Source organism: Sinocyclocheilus rhinocerous, unplaced genomic scaffold, assembly GCF_001515625.1.
Source record: "Sinocyclocheilus rhinocerous isolate Xijiao unplaced genomic scaffold, SAMN03320098_v1.1 scaffold653, whole genome shotgun sequence".
NCBI lineage: Eukaryota > Metazoa > Chordata > Actinopteri > Cypriniformes > Cyprinidae > Sinocyclocheilus > Sinocyclocheilus rhinocerous.
Genome location: NW_015642815.1, coordinates 53779 through 62698, shown reverse-complemented (window position 1 = coordinate 62698; position 8920 = coordinate 53779). Strand labels below are relative to the sequence as shown.

General features: G+C 35.5%; 1 long non-coding RNA gene across 2 annotated transcripts in view; it reads left to right on the top strand.

Moving 5' to 3' along the window:
* The first annotated feature begins 504 nt into the window (after positions 1-504).
* Positions 505-8920, top strand: part of LOC107756526 (uncharacterized) — a 28993-nt gene continuing 20577 nt past the window's right edge. For both annotated transcript variants that reach the window (XR_001641822.1, XR_001641823.1), the window contains exon 1: positions 505-515. This is a non-coding gene — a long non-coding RNA (uncharacterized LOC107756526). The remainder of the gene's footprint in view (positions 516-8920) is intronic.

Genomic DNA, 8920 nt, shown 5'->3' with positions numbered 1-8920 from the left:
AAATGTTTTGCTTCCTATCAAGATTACACAAAAAGTTATTTTAAAAACTGTGTTTGATTTTCTACATTTTATGATATCCAGAAGGCCCTGAACCCCAGCAATGGCCTTACCTTGATTGTTCTCCTCCAAATTCATTGTATTAGGTGAATCTTTCTTCACCCTGGTGGAGTACCACCACAACAGCAGCAGACTAGTGGTGAACAGCATGATTTGGTATTTGCTGAGAACCAGATGGAGTCTTCAAGACCGGTCTTGTAGACAATCTTGCAGGTTGAGTGTATCAGACTATTGAGTCAAATGAAGAGTATTTGCTATCAAGCAGAGCGAATCTTGCAGTCATTCAATGGAGCAGACTGAGTTTTGCAGTCAGTCCAGCAGACAGAGAAGTACACAGACTCTGAACATTCTAATGTTCTAATTATGATGTCACGCTTGACCACACTCTCAGAAAAAAAGGTACAAAAGCTGTCACTGGAACGGAACTTTTTCAAAAGATGCACCTTTGTACGTGAAGGGTGCGTATTGTTAATACGTATTAGTACCTGTTAGTGCCTAAAGTGTACATATTAGTACTGAAAGTGTACATACAGTATTAATACCTAAAAAGTATAAAATTGCATCTTTAAAAAAAAAGTACTTCCCAAGCTTTTGTACCTTTTTTTTTACAGGACCAAATGCCAAAAGAAAACAAGTCTGATCTCCTTTATAATCTGCCCTCTCTTATTGCTAGTCTCGTCTGCTTTTAAAACAGTATTCAAACCAACACATCTGCACATATCTATAAATGAAAGCATCATAAAACTCTAAATCAGGCATTTTAAGAGACTGTCAGAGATGTATGTATGTGCACATGATGGGAGATAATGATTGTATGTGTATGAATGTGTATTCATTCATTTTACAGAGATTTAAAAAATGTGTAAAAATGGGAAGTGAAACTAAAATCTTACAGATTCCTGTCACATCCTTCGAGTGATTTAAACAGAATGGTTAAAGTTGGTCTTAATTTCATGATATTTTTCTCAAAATTTGTAATCACTGTTATTAATCAAAATTGTTCTCATTCGAGAAATTTCTTTTTACATTTAAATTATTGCAGTCACATAAGCACAAATAAAGAGAACTCAGATGGGTTTATTTTATCACATCTAATTCATTACATTTATTTTATTCATGATTATCTGATTTTTTGATGTTTATTATATACGCTAACAATCTCTATATTAGATTTCATCACCCTTTTCAGTTTAAAAATAACAACAAAAGCTTCACGCTGCAATGCGTCACGATCACCAGCTGGAGTGCCCATGATAGCCAACAGAGGGCACTCCATCCCATAGGTTTGCCACTTAATCCTGGACTGCATTTCCCATAACCCATTGCCCGGACTCATGCCTGATTGTTTTTACCTGTTGCTCGTTACCTCTGCCAATATAAGCCCTGTGTTTTCTCTATCACGCTGCACAGTCTTGCTAGTGTTACAGCAGCATTTCGGCGCATTCTGTCTTTTGAGTTTTCTTATGTTATGGTTCTGATCTGCTTTTTGGGGGCTGTTTCATGAGGAGTTTACCAAATAAGCCAGGCTTATTTTAGTTAATCTGACTTATTGTCACTTGATTTGGTTTCATAAAGCAAATTTACCATAGCTCAAGCTCAGTCACTCTGGCAACTTATTCTGGGAAACTAACCTTGTTCTGGGGTAGTTTAACTGTCAGGCTAAGCTGAGCTCCTCTAACACTGACCAATAGGAATGCAATTTTTTTTTTTTTTTTTTACCACTGACTCTCTCACATACAATTATTTGACTTTATTATCAGTAAAATAAAATGCTGACCCATGAAGAGGTAATAATGATTGTGAAGCTTTGGGGTGTTGATAGACTCCATCTACATTTTGATTATCATTCTGAATCCAATTCATAGTCTTTTTTTTCAGCATTTTGTTTAAAATGTTGTTGATTTCTTTATTTTTTATTTATGAAACTTACCCACATTCAAGTGTTTATAAAAAAAAAATAATGCATGAATCTAGAATAAAATGTTATTGTTTACAAGCAGATACCCTGTTCTTTCTTTTTGATGTTTTGTATGTTCAGATTTTCATATAACAAAATATTTACAAATGAAAAAAATAATGCATGAAGCTAGAATAATTTTTTTTGTTTACAAGCAGATACCCTGTTCTTTTGATGTTTTGTATGTTCAGATATTCATGTAACAAAATATATACAAATTAATAAATAAATAGGGACATAGTAGTATACTTAAAGTATGATGTAAAGTTCAGTACTTGAGTATACTTTCAGTATAAAACTACTAAACTAGTAGTTTACTGAGACTATACTTCAAAGTGTTGCCTACTAAAAATGCTACAAGTAAACTATCAGTATACCTTTAAGTTCACTTTTAGTATAGTTGCAGTACAAACTAAAAACATAGAGGTTAACTAGAGTACTCAAATTTGACTACTGTCATATTTAAGTACTTAAAAGTGTACTTTTATATACTAGAAAGTGGGCCAATTTAGTCCCAAGGAGTATTGAAATAGTACACTTACATGTATAGTACTAGTACACTGATATTTGTATACTTGCTACATAAAGTATACTTAAATTATACGTGAACTTTACTTAGGTATACACAATAAAATAAACGTCTTTTTGGTAAAGGATATGCTGGAGACAGACTGGAAATAGACATTGAAACCACAGACAACAAGATTTTTAGTCACTTCTCATCTTCCTCAATGCACAGAAGAATTGAAAGCTGTATTTTAATTTATGGATTATAAGGTTATCAGGCTTTACTGAGACACGTACCAACAAGATGGTGAAGTATATGGCCTGTTGTCTCAAGGCTACATGATAGCTGGTCTGCAATCAAGGCTTATTTTTTTGTCACTGGGAGAAGAATATTGTCCGAAGATGCTATGGAAATGATTTAATCAGGATGAAGATAGTGAGGGGCATCCTCTTGAGTTACAAGCTTACTTGTCCTTCCTCAATAATGCAATGAAGATATTCCATGAGGTGGTTCTGCTTTTGGAGTCAAGCTTCAACAATGACAAGTGGATGGCTTTTTTGGTGTAGAGACCAGTGCTCTCCTCCAACAGTTCACAGACCAAAAGAGAGCAGCAATCAAACAGGATTTTTCCAATTTCTACAAGTCTGCACTCAGATACCTTAAAATGGTACGACTTCTCAGACGACAACAACTACCACAAGAATGCTGCAGCCTTGGGGCTGAAGAGAGAGTTCACATTCTCCCATCTTTGTGATGAGGTGGAAATCCTTCAGATAAAGGAAAAACAGGGCATAGATGAACTGTATGAAGAATACTGTGTTACTTTGCCAGGCCAAATACATCAAATTTGGCTGCAATTGCATCCTTTCGTCCCATATTTGGTTTGTTTAATGGTGGTCACGCTAGTAACGGTTAACGTATTCATACCGAAAATTTTCTGTATGGGTCTTTCGGTTCGGTACGCATGTGTACCGAACAAATACAGCATTGTTTTAACCACCGCACGACTATAACTTAATTGTTAACTTCCAGTTTTATATATTGTTACTTTTGATAAGAAACAAAGTCCAGTCTTTCAAATTGTCCTTGTTTTTCAGGACATTCAAACAATAAAAGCCGTTTTGACGCTCTTTGATGTTGTGCGACAGTAAACACCTCAGAGCGTGAGTGAGCCTCTTAACTATTAGATTTAACACGAAATAAACATGAATGAACATCTCATGCCTCGGAAAGATGTCGGTAAAATAGCTTGAAAACAAAATGCCGTGTCGGGGTGAGTAAGACCGGTTACACATGTACCATTTCATTTGCCTCAGGCAAGTCATCAGTGTTCACAGCTCATTAATTCACTAGAGAAAGGAAGTCTTAAGAAGAGCATTTTGCGAAAAATTTGACTATATACTTATTTACCATTTAGTGATGTCTTAAGTACTTATTGTATGTTTAAATAAATGTTATGAAACCAGTTATGACAGCCACTGTGTAAATGAATATATTTAAAAAACAAATGGAATTTTTATAATTTAGTTGGTTTAATTAATTTAAAAACAGCATTATGTGCAATTTACATTTTTACATAACATTTTTTAAAGTTGAGTGATTATTATATTTAAAAATAAATAGTAATTAAAGTTACGTTTGGGCTCTGTTGTTAATTGTATCCTTAACACTAGAACCGCCACGGGGTAAACGTACATCAAATATTTTTAATAAAACATTCAAGTCTCCTAGTCACCGACTTTTACTAAAATTGTGTGATTTACAATCCCCTGTTGTTATAAACTGTTTAGATAAAACCAGATAAAAAAACGGGGCATTTATACCTATAAGCGCCAGCGCGGGTCAAATTTACCCGCTATATAATGCTTGTATGTTCGCGCTGTCATTTTCAAGGCGCTTATGTTTTAACATAGTACATTGCTAGGCAACGCCTTTCACTCACCATAATCATTTCATGACTCTAGACACTTCTTTGTGAAGACAGTAGCATAATACAGTGAAATAATATGTTCTTTAGCCATTCAAAAACAGCTGTCATGTGCGTGGGTAAAATTTACCCGCTGGCGCTTTTAGGTATACAGCGACCCCTGGCGGTTCTAGTGTTAAAGTAATGTAAAAGGGCTCCATTTTAGAGCATAAGCCGAGGTGGATTTCTATCCCTGAGAAAATTTAAAGAGAGCAATTTGTTCAGTAAATCACTGTTTAAAAAAAAAAAAAAAAATTTTTTTTTATCCCTACTTTACCGAAACCATACTGAACCGTGACGTCAAAACCGAGGTATGTACTGAATCGTCGTGTTTGTGTACTGTTATACCCCTATTAAGTACATAGTATTTAAGGATACCTATTATAAAGGGGGACCCTCAAGCCTATATGTAACATTCCCCCGTGTTGATTATGGTTTACTTTCTAATTTGTCAATGGGTTATTTGATTTCATTCAAATTTTTGGTTATTTCATTTTGGCACAAAAGCCTACGTAGTGTATGTATGTATGTATGTATATATATATATATATATACACACACATACATACATACATTAGTTTATATATAGTGTATAGTGTATATATATATTAGTTTTTTTTTTTTTAAGTAATAAATTGATGGCGTCAGGGATAACAGAGATAATCCTGTAGAGTAAACAGTAACCAGGCTAGAGTCGGGGCAGGTGGCAATCAGGGCACAGAGAGAGTAATCCAAAACACAAGGTCACAAAGGCAGGCAGCAACAAATCACGAGAGGTAATATACAGTGTTGGGAAGGTTACTTTTGAAATGTAATAGGTTACAGATTACAAGTTACCCTACTTAAAATGTAATAAGTAGTGTAACTTTTCAATTACTTTATAAAAGTAATGTAACTGATTACATTTGATTACTTTTTGATTACTTTTCTAAATTTCTAATGTTTTCAACTGTTTATCATTTTCAAACATGTAAACCAGGCACGGTAAACCTTACAGTAGTACTCAACACTAGCATTTAAAGGGACATGCCCCAAAATGAGTCGCTGTGAACAGAGCAAGGTAAAAAGGGTGTTGTTTTACACGACCACTGAGACCATTTCAAGAATACCCTAAAGAATCATACCAATTTGTGGAAAATGGGCATCCGATGTCCCCTTTGAAGCACAGCCACCACAAAATCAGACTTACTTTAAAATCATTCTGAGGTTAAATACATATTTAAAATAATAACAAGAAATATTTTAATAGCTATGATACTGTTTTTGAAATCAAATCTTTGCATACAGCTATGGCCAGAAACACTGGAATCTAACAATACCTTAGAAAAAAAAAAGTTAATCTTAAAAAAAAAAAAGCTTATACATAAACCCTATCGGATAAGCATGTTATAAACTTCTGAAACATTGATGTTTCATATTGTAGAGCAGTCACTGCAATTTATGAAAGAACTCAATTAAATATGTATGGGGGAGTGTTTGTGAAAAAAATCAGATGTAACCCCCTTTGTAATCCTTAACATTTTCATAAGTAACTGTAATTTAATTACACATTTTTTCTTAGTAACTGTAACTGATTACAATTACTTTTATTTTGTAATTAAATTACGTAATTCCGTTACATGTAACTAGTTACTCCCCAACACTGCACATCTTAGCTTTGATTTGCCCTCTAGATTTGGATGTTGTTGTGAGGAGGAACACAGTAACATCTTTAAACATTGACAGGGCACATTACATCATATTTACTACATTACACTGCACCATAACGTGGTTTTGGCTTTATAGGGTGTGCGGATCTTACGCAGACCTAGATGGTGGATTCATGTCTGAGGCCCTGATGGACTTCACTGGTGGGGTGCACATGGAGTTTGTGTTGAATGAAGCTTTTATTTTTTATGATTATTTGCGAATCGCGTTTGCTCTTCCACAAAAGAGAGGGGTGGGGTGAGCAGAGCTCATTAGCATGTAAAGAGATATGCACCGAAACGAGTCGCTGTGAACAGAGCTGTTTTTGACAAGGTAAAAAGGGTGTTGTTTTACACGACCACTGAGACCATTTCAAGAATACCCTAAAGAATCATACCAACTTGTGGAAAATGGGCATCTGAAGCACAGCCACCACAAAATCAGACTTACTTTAAAATCATTCTGAGGTTAAATACATATTTAAAGTCATAACAAGAAATAGTTTAATAGCTATGATACTGTTTTTGAAATCAAATCTTTGCATAGCTATGACAGGAAACACTGGAATCTGCCTTAGTGTTGCCTTAGAAAAAACAGTTAATCTTAAAAAAATAAAGCATATACATAAGCTTGTTATAAACTTCTGAAACATTGGTGTTTCATATTTTAGAGCAGTCACTGCAATTTATGAAAGAACTCAATTAAATCTGTATGTGGGAGTGTGTGTGAAAAAATCAGATGTAACCCCCTTTGTAATCCTTAACATTTTCATAAGTAACTGTAATTTAATTATACATGTTTTCTTAGTAACTGTAACTGATTACAATTACTTTTATTTTGTAATTAAATTACGTAATTCTGTTACATGTAACTAGTTACTCCCCAACACTGGGTAATACAGTCCAAGATCATACACAGGGAAATCAAACAACAGGAGAAAACGCTCAGAAGTGCTAGCCGTGGCAAAACAATACTTCAAGGCGAATAATGAGAGTCCGGAAGCAGTTTAAATAGGCTGGCTAAGAGGGATCACCTGAGCTAGTGATCAGTCCCAGGCACGGGGTATATGGGAAATGAAGTCCGAGGCGATCAGAGAGAACCACAGAGGCCTGATTCGTGACACAAGCTGAAAATGCACAGCATTCATGACACAGTTATCCACATGTTAAAACCTATTACAACACGTGGTGACGTGGAAAACGTGAAATTCATGTTGTTGTTGTTTTTTTTGTAAGGGTCTGTTTTTGCAGCAGCTCTATTTCAACTCTGTTTCAACTCTGTTAAAGAGTTATGAGCTAGTAAAGTACGTGCATTTTAATGTTCGAAGAGGATATCATAAATTAACATTTTAAAACAGGGCTATTCAATTGGTGTCCCGCGGGCCCATTCCGGCCCGCCAATCATCTTCATCCGGCCCGAGGGAAGAGTACGCGCAGGGCTGCGTTCCCCGCTGCCATTTTGAAGTGCGTTCCACTTCGTGAAGTGAACGAGGGAAGTTTATATGGACAGATTTTGACCGAGGGAGCGAGTCTGCTTCATATGCACACTTCAGGCCACTCCACAGACCACAATGCAACACGATTGTGACATCATCGCAGATCGCATTTAATTTATCCCCACCCCAAACAACTCTATAATATATAAATGATTTTTTTAAACATTTATAACAGCCCAAACATACCTTTATACATATAGAATGCTGCACCAAACAAAACAGTAAGGGGAAAAATGCAAACAATAAACCAACTCTATAGTGGATTCTAAGTGATCAAGGGCTTAGGACATTCCAGTTCAGTCCACTCCAAGGGTTCCACCAGTAGTGGGCACTCATGCAATGTAATCAATGACGTACATCCGAGTGAACGAGACGGAGGGAAGTTTGCAAGTGAAGGGCATAAAAAAACGGACTGGAATGCAGCCCAGGTCACACTTACGCCTTGAATTGTTTTTGCACTAATTAGTTTGTCCACAAGGTGGCAACACTGGTCCGGGCCGTTGTTTCACACAGCCAAAAAAGAAAAGGAAGAGACGCAACGACAATCTACCGGAGACCGCAACATCAATAGACGGCAGTGTTGACAAACGCTTGTGTGAGGGGGTTATGAGATATCCACAACTCTAGTTTAAACGAGTATAAAGACAGTGTTATCAGTCATAATTTCTGGCGAGAAATAGCTCAGACACTGGACGAAGATGATTGTCAAATGGAGTTTAGTTTGAAAGGCTGCGCATTCGGCTGTACGCATACGCTGAGCCGCTTCAGCAGATTGTTTTAAGTTCACTTAAATTAAAAGTTGTTATATTTTTCAGATCCTACTAAATGTAAAAAAGAATGGCTTTCAGTTATAATGTAATGTTTAATGGTTATAATTAATAGCTAAAATGAAACTGCATTTAATTGAGACATCAGTAGCAGTATTGGTATAAAAAATACTAGCCTTTGTTAATACTAGGTTACTTAGTAAAGAGATGCCATTAAACATTTATTTAAAATATACCACCTTTAGGTTGTTTCTACATTAATTTGGAGGTTCAATGTGAAATTATGACAATATATTAATATGCAATTAATCACGATTAAAGATGCAATAGGTGATTGTCTTAAAAACATTTTTTGTTATGCTGGTTGAAAGTCTCTTCACATCCTGATAGCAATCATTAAGTTAAGTTGTATAAATGTATTAATCTGTATTTTTATATTATGTGGAAGGCGTAGGACCAAGAAATGTTCGTCCAATGAAAACGC